Source organism: Mauremys reevesii, linkage group 1 (genome assembly GCF_016161935.1).
Source record: "Mauremys reevesii isolate NIE-2019 linkage group 1, ASM1616193v1, whole genome shotgun sequence".
Lineage (NCBI taxonomy): Eukaryota > Metazoa > Chordata > Testudines > Geoemydidae > Mauremys > Mauremys reevesii.
In genome coordinates, this window is record NC_052623.1 from 232,565,479 (window position 1) to 232,584,904 (window position 19,426).

At 40.9% G+C, this 19,426-nt stretch overlaps 1 protein-coding gene across 2 annotated transcripts in view; it reads left to right on the forward strand.

The window, feature by feature from the left end:
- Nucleotides 1-1,767: 1,767 nt before the first annotated feature.
- The window catches only part of DUSP16 (dual specificity phosphatase 16), a 96,699-nt gene continuing 79,040 nt past the window's right edge, over nt 1,768-19,426 (forward strand). For both annotated transcript variants that reach the window (XM_039499505.1, XM_039499497.1), the window contains exon 1: nt 1,768-2,320. The gene's annotated coding sequence lies outside the window, so the exon portion shown is untranslated. The remainder of the gene's footprint in view (nt 2,321-19,426) is intronic.

Genomic DNA, 19,426 nt, shown 5'->3' on the forward strand with positions numbered 1-19,426 from the left:
ATAATTTGATGTAATATCATTTAAAATTGATAAGTACACATTTTGAAAAGTCACCTGAAGCGATTATTGCCAGGTAGGACAATTATGATTTGTTATCATTTATCTAGCACAGTGTGCAGTGTACCGTGAGGTTATTTTGAATTTGTTTTGGGAGCTGTGTCACAATAAAACAATTAGTTAAAAAAATGTGAAGAATGAACAGAAAAGGTAATTAATTCTTCCTTCTAGGGCTTGATCCTTGTTCATAATAAGTTGTACTTTACTCTATGAGTAGTCCCATTGAACCAATGTCTACACCACCTTGTCTACACTAGGGGCGTGCCTACACTTAAGATGCTGCAGCAGCACAGCTGCGCCGCTGTAGCACTTCAGTGAAGGTGCTGCCTATGCTGACAGGAAGGATTCTCTTGTTGGCACAGGTAATCCACCTGCCCAAGAGATGGTAGCTAGATCAATGGGGGAATTTTCCTGTCAGTCTAGTGCTGTCTACACCAGGGACTAGGTCAGTTTAGCTGCGTAGCTCAGGGGTGTGGATTTTTTAGACCTCTGAGTGATATAGTTATACCATCCTAATTTCCTAGTGTAGACCAGGACTAGGGTTCCTGAGCATGGCCCAGTGGTTAGGGCACTGGTTTAGGACTTGGGAGTGTTTGGGCTCAATTCCTTGCTCCACCACTGACTTCATATGTGACCTTGGACAAATGACCGAGGGCTGATCTACACTAAGAACTTACATCAGTATAGCTGCGTCTCTCCGGGGTGTGAAAAGTTCACAACCTGGAGAGATGTAGCTATACCAACCTTACCCCCAGTGTAGTCAGCACTAGGGTCAACAGAGGAATTGTTCCATTGGCTGAGCTACTGCCTCTCAGGGAGCTGGATTACCTACACCAACAGGTAGTGTAGGGTGACCAGATGCCCCAATTTTATAGGGACAGTCCCGATATTTGGGGCTTTGTCTTATATAGGGTCCTATTATTCCCCACTCCCTGTCCCGATCTTTCACACTTGCTGTCTGGTCACCATACCAACAGGAGAACCCCTCCCATCAGTGTAGGTAGTGCCTACACTGAAGTGCGACAGTACCACAGTTGCGGCAGCAGCATATTAAGTGTAGGTATACCCTTGGTATTTCTATTCCTCATCTCTATGATGGGCTTAATAGCATTCCCCTGCCTTATAGGGGTGTTGTGAGCATATAATACAAGGGCTCCTGCTTGTGTTAAGGGTACAGTTGAATTGGGGCTGCTGCTGGTGGTAAAATTCCCTAGCATAGACATGGTGCCCAGCCGAGACTTGGCAGGGTTGGTTTAAATGGGCCTGTGAGGGAGAAGGCAGGAAAGGGAGACAGAGGAGGATGGAGAAGGGGCTAGCTAAAGCCCAGGAGAGAGAAGAGAAAGGAGACAGGAGAGGCAGGGAGAAGGTGATAGAGCAGTAGGAGGCAGGAGAAGCAAAGGGAGAGAAGAAAGCAGAAGGCAGGGGCTGGGGAAGAGAGCAGGAGTGAGAAGCGAAGGAAGGAGAGCGAGCAAGGCGAGGAGGCGGGAAAGAGGGAGGGAGAGCAGCAGCAACTTATTTGAATAGCTCCCTCATTGTATCGCCGCTCTCCAGGCTCCTCCCAGGGGCTGCCTCAGAAACAAAGTATTCAAACAGGAGTCCAAGGGGAAGAAATGTGAATCCCGCCCCCTTTCAAGCTGAGAGAAAAAAGCCAGACAGCGCTGGCGTGATACCAGCATTAGGTTCACTTGAAGCATGTGCTGAGGGGGGGAGACACAGCCAGAGTTGGGGGCTGGAGCTACTGCTGTGGGGGGAGAGAGAGAGAGGAGCAGGGGCTGCTTTGCCAGAGGTGGCTGCTGCTGTCTCCTTACCCTGCTCCTCTGCCCCCCCCTCCCCCAGGCTGAGTTCATTCACTGGGATTGGTTTCAAATGACGCCATCTCTTTATTTTTACACCAATGACCTCATCCCAGCAGCTTGAAGTTTACTGACCAGCAAAACTCTCTCTCTCTCCTCCTCCTTGTGTCTGTTTGTTCTAGCCATTTATTAGTAATTGTGTGGTTCCTTTTGGAAACCTCAGCCTTTTTAACTTTCTTTTTCCCTTCGCAGCTTTTTTTTCCCCCTTCTTCCCCCCCTTCATTTTCTCAAGCCATCTGGAGGGGGGGGAGGAAGAAAAGCTCCAAACGTTTCCTCTCTCTCTCTCTTCCCCCCCCCTTTAAATAGATCAGAATAAAGTTTTAAAGAAGAAGAACAGCCTGGAGCTTCCCAGCGGCTGGAAGGAGAGAAAATTGGGTCTGGCAGCAGCTCCAGTAGAGAAGAAGCTGGTGGTAACTTTTTTTTCCTTCTTCAGGAAACAAACGCCGGGGGAGGGGGGAGAGTAAGTGTTGAAAAGAAAGTAGATGAAGGAGGGGGCTGGCAAAAGGGTTTGGGGGAGTTTTCTCCCCGGGTTCCTAGGGGCAGCCCCCCACAAGAGTCACCTCTTTCCCTCCAGTGCGATAGGGACACCACTCTAGGGTGGGCTGGAGATACGATCTGTGATCTCTTTGCAAGCAATCTTTAAAATCTCTGGGGTGGGTTGCTCCTCTTCCCCAGTGTTCTGCTTTGTAGTTTTCTTGACTTATGTTCTGGTGGTGGTGTGTGTGTTTCAGCGTCTAGGCCCTAAGAGCAGAGGGAGATAGCAGCTAAATGAATTGGGGGGTCTGGGAAGGTGGTGGAAGCTGCTAATAGTGATGGGGTTATGATATTATTCCATGCTCTCTCCTCATCTTCCCCACAATCCTTTTATTCCCCCCCCCCACTTTTTTATTGGAAGGTTTGTTTCTCTGGCCCTCACTAGTCTACAGTCCCTTTCCCCACCTCATATGGGAAGAAAGGGGGGACAGATGAGCTGCCAGTCCGAGACACTTTTTAGGCTTTAAAAAAGTACCAGTTCCTAACTGTTGTGTGTTTTTGATTCTCTTAAACACTGCAAGCTGTTTTGTGGTTGTATGGGGTTTGGTTTGGTTTGTTTTTAAATTCACCTTTGGAAAAAGTACATAGCCACCTGTCTTAAATCCCAGATTTTAAAGGAGAGGGACAGAGAGAGAGAAAGCAGGGCTTCCTTTTGTGTGAGGAGGGAAAAAGCATGATTTTAAAAACAAGCGAAAACTTAGGTAGTTTGTTTACATTAAGTGTATTAAATAAAACAACCTTTGGAGGATGTTTTGGGAATTTCTTGACTTTGTTTGTTTTTGCTTCCAGAAACAATAAGTGCTTCTGACCCCCCTTCAAATTTAGTAAACAGTAATTTGAATTCATGATTTCAAATGTTTTGAATTATTTAAAACAATTAAGGTTTTTTTTAAAAACCATCTCGTTTTACAGTACTATCCAAAACTTTAAACATGAGTGAAAGTACTGCCTTGAACTTTACTAAATATTTTAACTAAGCAAGCCAACAAAATGGAGGGTTGAGGTAGAATCTTAAAAAAAGTTACCTGTGAAACGTTAGCTTGATTCCATTTTAAATATAGTGATTTTGAAAAGAGCTTGACTGGTGTTTTATATTACTTCAAGCCCTCCCTGGAATCATTTTCTGAATGTTTTAAGAAGCCATGGGAGAAGGAAACACCTCCACACATCAACATGTGCTGAATAAGGTGTATGTGACAAGTCTATTGCATAACCTGACCAGCAGTGGTGTTATCAGTGTTCAACACTAGTAAACTACATCTAAGATGAAGGGCACTAAGATATTAAGATTTCTTAACATGTTTTTGTACAGTTATTGCAGCTCAAATTGATTATATGTGTATTCGCTTGTCCCTCTTTCTCTTCATCTTCCTCCACCCACCAGATGAAAGAGGCATCACTAGTACATTTTACTGTTTCAGCTATGGCTAATTTTTGCCGAAACATTTATGTTATCCATTATAACATAAATATATATGCACACTTTAAACTTGCTGGAGGCATTTTGAGCTGTTTCTCACTGAAAAGATGTGTTTTCAGGGTCTGTCTGATTTTGTGTGTGTGTGTGATCTTGCTTTTAGAATGTGTTTCTGTTCCTGGCAGCATGTGATTCGGTGGACACACAACTTATGAAATCACAACTGCACAAGAGGAGTTGGATTTTAAAGGAGTGTATTTTTAGGGAGGGTGGAGAAATGTTAAGGATTAATTTCTTTGTGTGGTGTTCACCTTGCTGGCTCACTTGAAATTGGAGCATTCACAAGCCTATTCCTGAGATGAAATATGAGGGAAGTGTGTATGTTTAAAAAGCATATAGGGTTTTTTTGGTGGTGGGTGGGAGGAAGGAGGAGGAACTTCCCCTCTCTCTTTTTTTTTTTTTTTTTTTTGCTTCAGCTTCTGGAAACTGGAGAAAATTTTAAAGAATATGCTATTCCCAAAGAGTTCATACAATGACCAGTTATGCTTGTTGGCGTTAGCAGACATTCCATACAAAAATAGAAATTTGCAAGAGGTTTAATATATTCTATGCAGTAAGCTTCTTATTACAGTGGTGCTTGCACGTATCCTGATAGTGTGTGTGTTTTCTTAAATACAGCAAAAGTAATGGAGAAGGAAGTGTAAGTTCTAGGTGACAGCAGCAGGATTTTTTGGGGTGGAGTTAATATTAAATATGCTAATATCTCAAAAGACAGTTCAAGTGTTCTAAAAATCCAGTGTACTTTATTCCTTATCTAGATCAGGTTTTTTTTACTCAAAATAAATATCTTTGACTCTGATGGATCTAGTTTTCTGTTTCTAAATGAAAGTACTGGGACAAAATCAGTCCATAGTTGCATCAGAGTCACTATGGAAATAAATGGGCTTGATTCATCTTTGATTGTGTAAAGTGCACACTCTTGGTCCAGTGGGGATGGCTATCCTAGCAGGGGCATTTGACCTTGGTAGAAGGGTGGAGTTATGGTTATAGCTGCCATATGCAATTATAAGCTCCAGCACCAAACAGGACTCTCATGGCAGAAAGTCTATGCTTCAATTTTCTTCCAGCAGAAGCTGGTGGTATGCAGGGTGAATGGAGCCAAATAAAGTTACTGGATTTATACTGGTGTAACCAAGAGCAGAATATGTTCCTCTTTCTCTCTATCGGAGACCGAGCTAAATAATTCAGCTCACTAAGGCTTTGGAGAGCTAATTTAGGGTCCCCTTAGGATCTCTGGAAACCTTATTATGTCTCAAATGTATTGTCCAGCTGATAAACTAATTCCAGCTAATTTTCAGGCTCCTGTACCTGGAGGTGAGGCAAAATCCTGTTGCCAAGCAAACAAAAACCTGATGTGGACAAGTGAAATGTTGTTGTTTACTGCTATAAGGCACAATACTGACCTGCACTTAAAAAATTGTGGCTGTGGTGACTGGCCAGTACCTTTGACTTCAGGCTGAAGAAGAGAACTGTCTTTCCCCACCTCAGGTTTCATGTAAATCCTACCGAATGGCAAAAGAAATGGATCGTTTCCCTTCCTAGGTTCTGATCCTGAAATGAGCTCTAGGACTTCAGATTCTGCCCAGGCACAGCTCATTGCACCATTAGGGTATTCTGTTAAATTATTTCTCTGTCTATACTCAGTCCCGTGCATCCCCATGCTGCATTTTGAGAAGAGAGGTTAATTAGCGATGTGCCCCATACTGCATTTTTGTGATTGCCTAACTAGCGTTCAGTGGTGCTCACAAGGAAACTGAGGCTGGGGAGGCCAGTTTTCACTCCACTATTGCCTGGTGCTGTACTAACAAGTAGGAAATCATGGGCATTGCCCTGAATGCTGACCATCTCAAGTGGACAAATCACATGACAGACCATGGAGTTGCTAGGGCGAACCAAATCAAACTAGCTGTACTGGTTCAGAGTTATCTTCCTTGGTTACTAAGCTGTGTGGCTTGGTTTATTAGTCATTGTTGTATTTTAAAATCATATAATCAAGGGAGCAACTAGCCCCAGAGCAGAGAGAAATGAAGTAAGGCAAGCTAAAAAGTGCATTTCTGAGGGAGAGGGTTCCTGGCAGAGGGAACTTGTCACCTTTAAGTCATAAGTCCCAGGCTGTCAGTGCACCTTTTGATTTTAAGGTAGGTCAGACCAACAGCTTTCTCTTCTAAGAGGGGATACCGAACATAACTCTCTCTCTTCCCTTTCTCCCCCCCACCCCCGCCAAATAATTCATTTGGACTACTTTAAAAAAACAACAACAATAAACTGAGAAACATGTTGTCCAACAATGAGATTGGGCCAGATCAGATGCCTTTGTGAAAATGCCCATATAGGAACCAGAAAATTCCATGTAGGAGAGTATCTGAATTCCCTCTGTATTCTTCTACTGGGGGAGTTTGACCAGTGGGTTGAGGGGTCGGAATTTGCACATACCCTCCCCTACTACACAGTGAAAAAACCTGGGTTCTGTCCCACGAGCCACATGGATTGTGTATAGAGGGGCCCCTTTATGTGCCGATTCCAAGGGTATAATCTAGCTTGCGTCTGTCTCTATTTTTTATTTTTAAATTTCTTGAGTCGTTGTGGCTATTTTGTTGAGTGTTGCCTGGGCATGCGTGGTTATTAAAAAATATAATAATGCCCTGGTTTTCTGAGTAAACTGATCATCAGGAAATGGCAAATTCATTTTTCATGACTGTTAATTGTTGGCCTAACACACATGTGGCATGTGTGTAAGTTCTGCATGAATAAAAGGTGGGGTCAAAAGATGTGGCTATTGGTTGACACTCTGATGTAAAGCCTCTTGTGTCTGGCTCTGGTTTCAACCCAGCTGAGCACAGTAATGATTGGAAGTCATTGCTATCTCTCTGAGGTGAGTGAAGCGTGAGTCTTTGTCATGTTTCTAGTAGATACTTGAAGACCCAAATCCTCTATTCTGTTACATCAGTTATATAATAGTGTAGCTCCATTAATTTCAGTAAAGTTACCAGGCTACAACTGGTGCAACAGAGTGGAGAAACAGGCCTGGAATCGGAACTGCCTTCACTACTAGAGGTGGTTCTGAGTTGAAGCACATTGCTGGACTAGGAATGTTCCCACTACTGCTGACGTTGCTGTACCTCTGGATAGATGTTTTTTGGTCTTTCGGGCTCTCTCTAGTACTTTCATTTAACGTCTGAAGAAAAATAAACATGTATTTTAAGGGAAAGTTTGGCTCTGTCCTTTCTAAATTTCTGTAGTTTAGTCAGAGCATCTCTTAGTTTGCTTAGGGATCTGGCTTGCTGGCAGCTGCTGGCATCTCTAGTGATGACCTTGTTGGCCACCAGTACGTTATTTTTCTTCAGTGCCAGAAGCAAGTCGGCATCTAGGGGAGGAAAGGGGAGGGGGGGGAGGCCTTGCGTCTCCTGCTGCACTCTGTAGTCTGCTACTGAGCCAAGACTGACCTACTCAGAATTGGCTCTGAGAAGATTGGCTTCTTTCCATTTTGTGTCCCTATGAAATGCTCCTGCGATTTAGAAACTAAGTGAAATAATTGGGCAGGCTAGAGAAGCAGGGAGGAGAGCAAAAGAAAGTTGCCATTGGTGCTAGAAGGTTTGCTATGACACTGCACTGTGTGGTTGTATCTTTTTAAACTTCTGAGGTGCAGTGAGGTAGGCAGAATGATCCTTTCTTAGTCTTTTTACCTTTCCTCCATCTTCCCAGTCCCACACACTGCAGTTCTTCTGATTTTTCTTCTCTTGCACTGTGTGAACCAACTGAATCATTAGCTATAGCATTGATGGTCCATAAATATGCCAAATGAATTGGTGAACAGAGTGCTTTAGCTGAGGAAATCCTTAGTTAAATCTATACCTTTATTTATCACAACGAGTCATGCACCTTCAGCAAACTTTTAAACATTTCTCATCAGTCACAATATTAGAATAGTTATATAACAGATAGGATCATCAAAACTATAACCACCCATTCTCGATGACTCAACTAAACCCACTACACAGACTCTTTCAAATGTGTTTTCACACCCTTTTGTTTATAATTCATGTTTAAGGCAAGACTGTTTTCTTTTTACATGTAACAAATATTGATCTGTTTGTGTTCCATCTTTTCTCACATAATAGTTTTAATTTTTTAGATAAAATAATATAAAATACATCCTATTTTTCTTATCTCATTTAAAATATTGAATGATAACCTACAAAAAATAGAATATGAAATAGACATTCTCCATAAAACTAACTATTTTAAGTTAGGTCAAATTTCAGCCCTAAACTACTGGACAAGGTCTCTTAATGTTGAAATCAAGCTATTGATAATTAGTTTCATTGTGCTGTACTTAATTTTGCTCTGTGAGTGAAATGGGGCTGTTTAGTGACTAAATTATAGATTAATGGGTTTCTGCACATACGGTCTTTCATTTAAATGCCCTTGCATATTTGTCTTCAGTGTTTGATAGTATTTAGTGGTGATGGGAGGCAAAACGATTGACCTGAGTGCTAAATGGTAGCAACATGTGACTGAGAACTTTTGCAGAGAGCATAAAATGAAGAGGACAACAGAGACTAATTGAATGAAATTCCTTTTATGCACACATTCTTGGGTTTGAATGACTAGTATGTATTCAGCCTGCTGGATTAGAAGGCTTTGGCTCTGCATGGATAGCATAGATGTTGCTCTCAAAAGAGGAGAGAATTTGTAGGCAGCTTCCCCCCGGCCCCTTACTCCTGATAAATTAGATTCTGTACTTCATTTTTCTTCTCTTTTCTTAGTTTTATAGTATGACTTGTTAAAGGCTAAATCGCTATTAATTACTGGAATATGAAACAACATCCTATCTGTATAATTCACTCCTGGTTTGAAAGGCTCCTGTCTCATGCCAGGATTTGGGTTTCAGGCCAATGAAGCTACTGCAGTGTAGTATGCATGGGGGAAAGGTAGGGTTGGGGGCAAGTTTAGTGCCACATTTCAGATAAGATGTTAAGGTCTTGCGTGACTCTGGGTATCTGTAAGTAAAAAGCTGATGAGCCCCCTAATATATTCTAGCAGTCTAAGATAAATCCGACTGTTCTGACTGACTTGTTCTCTTCTCCGTTGGAACGGGTTCTAATTCTGGAGGCTGTGTGTGAGAACTGTTTAAGAGCATGTTATGACTTCAGTGTTTCCCTAAACAGCAACCATGCTACCAATTTCCAGTTTATGACTGTAATGCTATTTAGAATATATGAAAGGTACTATATAAAATCTAAATTGCACTCTAATTCAAATTTTATAAAGACACATCAGTTAATGAGAAATAATTCTATAAAAAGTAGATGTATGTGCTTAATGATACCTTAGTCATCCTCCTTCCACCTTTGAATTCAATGCAACCAATTGCTAAAAGAAAAACTAGCTGCAGCTACACTTGATTTAAAAGTTGATGTTTGGGTCACGTCTCTGCCTTACCCTGCTTACACCCTAACACAGCAATCAATACACAAGTAAAGTAGGAATAGATACTTCCCAGAGCAAAAGAGCATGGCCAGCAAAACAGTATCCTTGTATTATCCTATTACAGATGCTCCCCGGGTTACGCAAGACCTGACTTATGCAAATTCGCACTTACGGAAAAAGTTCCATAAGCCAGAAATAGGATTTTCGAGTTGCGGAAATTTTTGCATAACATATGGATATACATTTCCGACTTATGCAAAATTCGAGTTATGCAAGGCTTTCCAGAATGGGATGATTGCGTAAGTTGGGGGGGGCGTCTGTACTCTTGTTAAAAATATTTTAAAATTACAAAGCACATTGGGGCCAAAATGTAAAGAACAGCTAAATTTAATCATCTCAATTGACATTTAAGAACCTGCCTAACTTCCTGTAGAGCTGTCGATCCAATAGCTTCCATTCGTGTTGGATTTTGTTCTTCTAGGCTCAATGTGTGCTTTCTTATTTAAAGAGGAGCCAGACCAGAAGGGGTGGTTAAGGAACACCTAGTTATGCTTCCTTTCACTTCCAAGAAATATCACCTCACCTCATTGTGTCAGCCACATACTGTCAATTATATAGTTAAACCTGCTTAGTCATTGTGCTGCCTTGTCATTTTTTCTTAAGAGCCAGAACTTTAAAATTTTGCCTCAGAACAATCACCTTCCCTTGTGATGACGACAGAGTTAAAAAACATATGATGCCTTCCTGAATATTTTTGAAGAGAAGAGCACCATGTTCACTGTCTGTTCTGGATTTTGTAATGATCCGGGGGAATCTGTTTTTGAAGGCTTTCAGCCATTTGTCTGATTACCAAAATAGTTTGGAGGAAAGAGTTAGATCTGACTTGTGCCCCCTACCTCCAAAATCCTCCTTTGGTAGTGGTAGGATGTTAATCATCAGTACATTAATTGCCCTCATTGGAAGAGTTGCACTAAAATTGGAGAAAATTAGAGGTATCTTGCAAATAAAATTTATAGAGCAAATAGTATAACATGAACTCTGTTTAAAAAAACAAAACAAAACTATTCCCTTCTCATGTAACTCATAAAGATGTCCTGACTGCTGAGCAAGGGAGAAAAACACTTAAGAGAAAATATAGATGTCCAGTCTTAGCACAGAGGCTTAACCTATTGTGAGTTCCATATAACAGTCCAAAGATCAAATCCAGAATAGCAGAAGACAAATGGAAAATCAGCTATTCATACTGTAGAGTAGCAGGCACTTTGAAAAAGTTAACACACATTACTCCCTTTGGTGTGGGAGGGTGACATTGTACTGATTAAGCGAGACACACGTTTTGGGCCTAAACAACATAACCCAGCGGCTTTTTTTGCCTTTTTTGGACAAACTTGAGTAGCCCTTAAATCTTTTACCCTGTGAACCAATGTGGTGTGATTTGACAACACAGTGCAGGTGTGACCTATTCTGGTATGAGGAAATGCACAGTAATATTCTACAAGCTGCTTTTGTTGAGATGAAACCTATAGAAAAGCAATGGGGAGGCTTAGGTACTTTCTTTGTCTCTAATAGTGTTATGAGTTATTAATGACCTCTGACTGTTAAGGGACAAAAAAGTTAATGGCAAGTCCTTTGTGTGCTGTATTTAATTATGTAGTAAGCAAGCATATGTAGCTATTTTTGTCCAAACAGTCTGTATGGCAACATCTGATTTTAGGTGGGTATGAAATGTCTTCATTGCTGAATGAGAACATCTTTCCTTTAACTCAAACCTTGAGGGGGTGAGGTGAGGATGTAGTATTTTGAGAATTTTTTTCTCTCTGAAATTTATTGAATGACTAACCTCTTTCTAATCCAGCTGTGGCACAAATATTCAAGATTATGCACAAAATAGGCAGGATATTTCTTGATCCTTTGGCTTTTAGGTCTCATGTTCAGTCTATAATTAACATGTTGTAGAGTAGGAAAGGATATAGGGGGTGATGGTGGTGAAATCTTATCACTTGACCCAACAATTGAGAGCTAGCCTACAACCCTTGTTCTAATAAGAAACCTCTGGGTTGTATTGTTTGGGGTTGTAGGCACTTATGAGGCCATCACTTAGCAGCACCTAAAAATAGCTGAGTATAGTGACATTTTGTTAGCAAACACTAGTTTAAAGAGACACAATGTTTGTTTTAGGAATTTTAAAGAGTACCAAGTTTTCTTACAGAACTCCATCTGCTTTGCCAGAAAAATGGCCTTTAGGGCATTTTAAACCAGGGTGAAATCTTTAAAGGCTTAGGTTACTGAAATACTTTAATTAAAATAAGCAATTTTTGTGGGGGTCTGGGTGAGGGGTTTTAAAAATTCCTTAGCAAAAGTCTGTCCTTAATATGGACAAGTGCTGTCTCTGGCCCTGATTCAGCAAAACACATAAGCTTGTGATTAACTAAACAAAGTGCTCAAGTCCTATTGAAGTCAGTGGGTCTTGGGTATAATAGGTTCTTTGCTGAATTGGTGTATCTTTGAAGTGGGAGAAAATGTTTGTTTTGAGATGTATCTGAAAATAAACAATGCTTAGGGGGATAGGACACAGAGATTTTTGGAACAGTTATGTCAGAAATCTCTTGCACTGGTGGATTTGTTCTGTGTTGTTTGTCCTATCTGGTAACCTCTCTTTTCAGGAGCGCCAGCCATTATTTTTAGTGAAATATTTGCTACTTTTCTGTTCTATCCCTCCTAAAACACTCTTATATTAATATGGGGGAAAATAAGTTATTTCTTCTTGAAATGTCTCTTATTGCTGTCAGAAGTAGGCTGTCATATGTTACAGTTGGACTTGAAAATTCTACTTACCTGTGGAAAGTAGGATTTTTAAAAAGTACCCCCTCCATCAAATACCATCAGCTTTTGCAGAATGTAAGCTATAGTAATTAAAAACAAAACATCCGCCCTCCCAACAAATCAAAAACATAAACAGAACTGCTACCATATTCTTTTACCTCCATTCCCCCTCCCACCCTCCAAAAAAAACTTCTAGCTGTTATGGTTGTATAGATAACTTTGCCAACATAAACCAAATATACCTTGATGTATCGTACCATCTTCCCATGTCTGGAGACTGAGCTTCAATGCCTCTGCTGCTGCTTAGAGTGTTCCAAGCTTCAGTGGGTGGAAATGGCTCAGTCTTGCCAGTTTCCTCTGTGGCTGTCCACAGCCAGGTGGGCAGCGGTGAAATTGATGAAAATAAGGCCAGTTTGACTTTGCTGCTGCTGTTTAGGATAATGGGGATGAAATAAGGGGGGCGGGGGGAGAGAACAAGTAGGGAACACAATTTACAGGAAGAGAAGGCATGATATAAGGAGACAGAAGGAAGAAGACAAAAGGAGATACAGACAGTGGAGACAGTGCAGGAAAAGATGCACTATGATCTAGTATGGGAAAGAAAAGAGGAAAAGTAGAGTGAAACCTGGTGGGGAAAGGAGAGGTGGTGCACTTTGGGGGGGTGGAAAAGCTATTAAAATGGAATGTTTGAGTGTTGTAATACAATTTGGGCTTTGTTCTTTTAAACTACAGAGAGTGTGGTTCTAGGTTGGTGACTAGGTATTTTCATTGTGATTAGTAACATTGTGCTAGAAGGTATCGAGTAAGGTTGTATTCCCCCCCCCCACACACACACCCAACCAAAAAAAAAAAAAAGCCCAGCAACAACAACCAAAGCCCAACTTTGGTACAGTATTTTAACATAGGCTTTTTGCAATTCATATATGGTAATCAGTAGATGTAGTCCAACAATATTTTAGAAAGTATAGGAAGATACAATTTCTGATAGGCTCAGTATTGCAAATACTACAGGTCCAACTAGAGAATGTAAGAAAACTTTAATACTAGCTTGCTTTGAGTGGGAGTTACTTTTAAGAGCATACTTTTTTTGTAAGTTTGTAATCCTAGTTCAATTTAAATCATCATAATATAATAGGCACACTTAGGGTGACCAGATGAGAGATGTGAAATATTGGGACGCGGCAGAGCAACAGCAACAACAAAAAAACCCCAAGAGCCGCCGGCGGAGGAAAAAACAAAAACAAAAGCGCAAAAAAAACCCCAACCAAGAGCTGCCAGAGCATAGGAAAAATTGGTGGGGGCTGAGCACTTAGCGGCAGCTCCACACCCCCCGCCCCCCCCACCAGCTCGCCTTCGCTCTGCCTCCACCTCCCCTGAGCTGGCTGCTGCGCCCTGCTTCTCTCCCCTCCCTCCAGCGCTTGTGCTGCCATACAGCTGATTAGCGCAAACCTGGGAGGGAGGGGTGAGGAGGGGGAATGCAGCATGCTTGGGGAAGAGGCGGGGCCAGGGCGGGGATTTGGGGAGGGATCCAATAGGGCAGTGAGGGAGGGAGTGGGGGGGCCAGGGCAGGGATTTGAGGAGGGATCCAATGGGGGAAGCAGGGGCGGGAGGGCATGAGCCCCCTCCGCCTGTGCGCCGGAGGGCAAAATATCGGGATAATTTGCGTCCCAACCGATGTTTGGTCGGGACGTGGGACAAACAAATATCGTTACGTCTGGTCACCCTAGGCACACTCAAAATCCTGCGTGTGGAATTGGGATATGAGATTGCTTTTGGGGAAGGTTATATTTTTCCTGGCCTTGTGTTATGGATTTTAAACAGCAAAGCTTAGAAAGGCAACCAACAGATTAATTGCATTTTAAATGCTACACCATAAAAACAGCCTACCTCTTCATCTGGAGAGGCCTCTATTTATTTAAGACCCAAGGACAGTAGGCCACAAATAACTTGCTTGCTCTCAGGCACCTGTAAAGAAGTATCATATATAAATTCCCCCTCTACGGTGCATCTATTAGTCTTCACTAATTGATTCCCTGATGAATGCATGATTTACTTCTTTCCCCTCCGTCCCCATTTATCCTTGGATGTTTACATCTGTACAGAACATAAGTATGTGGTTAGTTCAGATGGAAGAGAAATTTTGCCTTTAACATGACTTAAAGTTTAAGTGATACAGTATATGTGACTAGTGATCTGGAGTGCTTCTAAAATACACCTTTACCTTGATATAATGCGACCCGATATAACCCGAATTCAGATATAAGGCAGTAAAGCAGTGCTCCGGTGGGGGAGGGCTGCGCACTCCGGTGGATCAAAGCAAGTTCGATATAAGCACTATATCGAGGTAGAGGTGTATGTCCAATCCAGGAGACTGATGCCCTTTAGTTACAGCAGGCACAGTGGTGCTTGTGTTAGCTTCAGCAGACCACCCGCCATTATTTATTAATTTTTTTTTATTTAAATAATCGAGTATTCTATTAGGGTTCACACTGAGTGATGTACAAACACATAGGAAGAAATGGTCACTGCTCCAAAAAGCTTCAATCTCAACACACAAAACAGAAAAATATTGATCGATGCCTTATAAGCAAAATATCAAAGGTATAAAACTTCTCTAGATGTTAAAATAAAATTCCTCAAACCATTCTCTCCCCCTCTCTGTTCTGACCTCCAACCAGCCTGCTCTTCTATTGCTGACCAAAGATCAATGGGCAAGATCTTCAACTGAGGTAAATTAACATGACTGTGTTAACTTCAGTGCACCAGCTGACAGTCTGTCCTGCTTTGTGTCTAGTCTGTCCTGGAGGGACCATCAAGGCATGAAAGCTTTCCCCTCTCCATACCTATTCAGTGCTTGCCTCTCTGCTGAGACAGCCAATAGTTGCAGTTGTGGCTTTGTGATTGGACATGTCTGCTAGAAATGAGACTGAAACAACAAATTCATTTCACATAGTCCATCTAAAGTAAAATGACAACTGTTACTGGTCACTACACATCAGGACTGGATTGAACTGGCTGCTTTAAAGTCTGAAGACTTCTATAATCCATTTTAAATCTCTTGGTCTCCCAAGAGATATTACAAATAGTCTTCATGTGAGGATGAATTTCAGTTTCACTGCCTTAGTTAAAATTACTGGCTTTTCTGCTCTTTGCTTACCATATATAAAGCATTTTGGAATATTTTTGAATGAGTGCTATATAAAACCATAGTTTAAATAGATCTAGGGATAGCATGTTACTAGAAACTGTTTACTATTAGTTTATTTAAACTTTTTTTTTTTAAAATGTCTTGCGGTTGCTCTCGGGTTGCGTTCTCTTCACATTTCACAAGCTGAGCAGGGTTGGGCTGAGATTCAGAGAGCACTTGGATATGAGGTCTCAAAGGAACATTTAGGAAATGGTGTTGGTGATTCCATAGGTAGAAATACAGAAATTGGTGTACTGGATCAAGTCCCTCTAACCTCGTATCTTATTTGTGAGTGTGGCTAGTACCTGATGCTTCAGAAGAATGTGCAAGAAACCCCAGAGAAGACAACTAAAAGTCTTTTTTTTTTTTTTTTTTTTTAAATATCAGACTTGATTTGACTTTTCATTTTCATTCAATCTCCCTGTGTCTTTGCATTTTGAGAATAGGTAAATAGGAGTGATTGACTTTACCTTGTCCATACCATTGTTTTGTATACCCCATGTTCCCTCACCAAACTAAATGGTACCAATCTTTTTAGTCTCTCTTCATATGGAAGTCTTTCCATACTTGTAATAACTTTTCTTATCTAATTCTGACCATATTAAAAATGGTCAGAGACAGACAGTAAAATATTATTAAATTATTAGGTCTCTGTCTATAGCTATATCTGTCTATAAAATATTGTGTGTGAGAGAGAGAAAACAGAACTGAACACAGTACTCCAGGTGAGGCTATGCCGTTGATAAAACAGATAATACTTTTAGTTTTTTTTCTTAGCATTTGGTTTTTGAATGCTGCTGCATTTGATTAGACATTTTTCATTGAGCAATTCCACAATGATGCCTAGATCTCTTTTCCATGAGCAGCCACAGCTAATTTAGAAACTGGTCATTAAAATTATTCCTTCCAACCTTGCTTTTGTAAACATTGACTTTAATCTGTATTATGCTGCCCGTTTACCTAGTTTGGTTAGGAACCTTTGAAGTTCGTCACAGTAGCCTTGTCTAATCTAAATTTTGTCACCAGCAAACTTTGCCATCTCACTGCTTGTCCCCTTTTCCAGGTCATTAATAAATGTTAACCAACACTGGTCTAAAACAGAAGCATGTGGCAAAAACATTAACCCTGCTGTTAACATTTTTTGCCAAGTTAACTACTTTGTCTTGTCTCTTTATCTAATCTATGGTGACATTTTACTTCTTGCTCCATGATTTAGATTCCTTCTATAGCCTTTTGTTAGGGACTCTGTCAGACTTTTTGGAAAGTCCAAATAAATCCCATCAAATAATGGTGGGGTTTTTTTTTGTTTGTTTGTTTTTTAAGACACTTGACGTACTTGAAATCTAATATGTTAGAGGGCCATGATTTTCCTTTACCAAAGTGGTTTCAATTTGTTCCTGTCTTATGTTCTAAATGTTCTATGAAATAACTAAAAGTAGAATTAGCCGATTCACAGAAGAAGGGCTCACTGGCTTACTTCTCTGGATTACTTTTTGTACATTTGCAAACATAGGAACAACATGTTCTCTCCAATCCTTCTGAAGTACCTGATTTTTAAGGAGAGAGTGCATATTTTTCTCAGCTCAGTCGCTTCATTTTTTTTAGTTCCCTCATAACTCTTGGATGTAGATCCTGTGGATCTGGTGACTTATTACTAGTTAATCAATTTATTTTAACACATTGATGTCTAACAGTACCTCATCTAACCTACCTTGGGCCTACTATTTTCAGGAAAGCATTTTCCCAGTGTCCTGTGTGGTAAAGCTTAATTTTAAAAAACCCACACGCTTTCTCAGCAATACTGTTGTTCTCCTTAACTGCCCCTTTGTGATCCAGTGCAACTGTTAATTCTCTAATCTTTGAACACTTAAAGAATTTCATGCTAGTGTTTTTATATCTTTAACTTTTTGGTCTCCCACACTTCCATTTCACCAGCCGTGGTTTAATTATGCTCCTTTCTATTTGCTCCACTGGGTTTGGATTTCCATTTTCTGAGGCATACTCATTTGTCATGAATAACCCCTTGGATGTTGCCATTTAACCATAATGTTTCCCCCTGCCCCCTTGCCTTCCTGCTTCTTTTCCTTGTTAAATGGTATGCACACCTTCTGTAATGCTTATGGTTTGTTTAAGTAGCTTTCATGCTGAGACTAAGGGTTTTAATTTCCTCACTTTTGAATCTCTTCCCAACCTCATACATTCAAAATAGAATTGTACTGCACTGTCACCAGAATAGCTCCATCTTTATTTGTGGTGTTTAATGCATTTTATATTAAGGACCCCTGACCAAGAAGCCCTCCTCTAGTGGAAATTGCTTTACCTAGTAGACCCTGACATTTCATTAATTAGAAAGGAGATTCTACTGCAGGGTGAATAGATGTGCAGAGTCTGGCAGTGGTGAAAGAATAAAGAGAATATATTGAGCAGCCCATCCTACTAAAAAAGGAGAGTCAAGGCCCTCTGTTACACAACTACATTTGTAATGAAGATGTGCTAAAATCCCTAACCAAGCTGTCATGCAGGAGCCCTGGGTAAGGTTCTGCCTATACTGCAAGTTACAAACAGGTCATGAGACAATGGTTTTGAAATTGGGCAGCTTATATTACTAGGTTAGTGTGTTGTGCACACAGGGCCCAGTGGTGGAGATGTAAGCAAACTGCAAAACATGCAAAACAATCTCGTGAGGATCAGTATGGCAGGTGTACAGACTTGCCTCTATTCTGAGCATAGATGGGTGGGGGTGGGGAGGAAATCATCAACCCCACAGTAGATTTTCTCATTCTTGTAGCTTGTTAAACCATTCCTGAATGGCATTAAAAAAAAACCCTATGTTACAGCTTTTCTGTTGCAAGAAAAGCCTTCATTAAATGAATTGGTGTAATCACTGCCCAACCTTGCCTGAAACAGTATGCAGATAGATAGCGGGAGAAACAGTGAACTGTGACCCCTTTCCCAGCTTACTCATATTGACTTTCAAGCCAATTTGGAAGGTGACCTGAAATGGGAGGGGGGAGGAAGGAAGAGCAGATTTGTGCCACTTCTTTGGCTTCATTTTGATTTATAGAAAGTTTGAAAGTTTGTGTGTGTGTCTGTATGTTTTCCACCCACCCCCACATTTTACTCCTAAAAATTAGTATGTTTTTTGCTGAAGCTCTCAGTTGGAGGCCCCAGAGATATGGCGTGGGGGCACTGCCATTCCTAAGTATTTGTTAATCATAGGAATTAAATACTGTAGTGCAACCCCACCTCCCTCACCTTTTAAATGGTCTGTGTAAAAATCACTTCTCTTAATTGACTGGGTGTATTTGGTTGGTTTTCGGGGCATCATAAGCCTGTGATATTATCCATAAGCTTTCAGGAAATCAGAGTAGGTAAAACATGAATTTTAATGGGGAAAACCCACAACATTTCAGGCTGTCTTTTATACATCATAATGAAACAAGACTCTTGAAACCACCTCTTAGTTCTTGCGCAGGTTAAGCACAGTGTTCTTTAAGGTTTCAGAGTAGCAGCCGTGTTAGTCTGTATCCGCAAAAAAAACAGGAGTACTTGTGGCACCCTAAAGACTAACACATTTATTTAAGCATGAGCTTTCGTGAGCTACAGCTCACTTCTTCGGATGCATAGAATGGAACACACAGACAGGGGATATTTATACATACAGAGAACATGAAAAGGTGGAAGTATGCATACCAACAGGCAGAGTCTAATCAATTGAGATGAGCTATCGTTAGCAGGAGGAAAAAAAAACTTTTTGAAGTGATAATTAAGATGGCCCATAAATTCTTTAAATCATTCAAATGCTCTTCCTCCTCCTTCCCCTCCTCCCCCCTTCCTTAAGCAGGAATTACCAGTCACACTAGACAAGGTGGGAAGAGACTGGGATTTTCCCTACGCTTTCGCCTATGAAAATCTTCACACTTTATTTCCCTACAGTCTCTTCTTTGTAACATTTGTAATGTCACTTCGCCTCCATCATGTAGCATCTTTAACTGCTGTTGTAACCCACTTTGTGTCACCTGGTAGGTGTGCTGAGCAGTGACACAACCTGCTCGCTATCCCTGG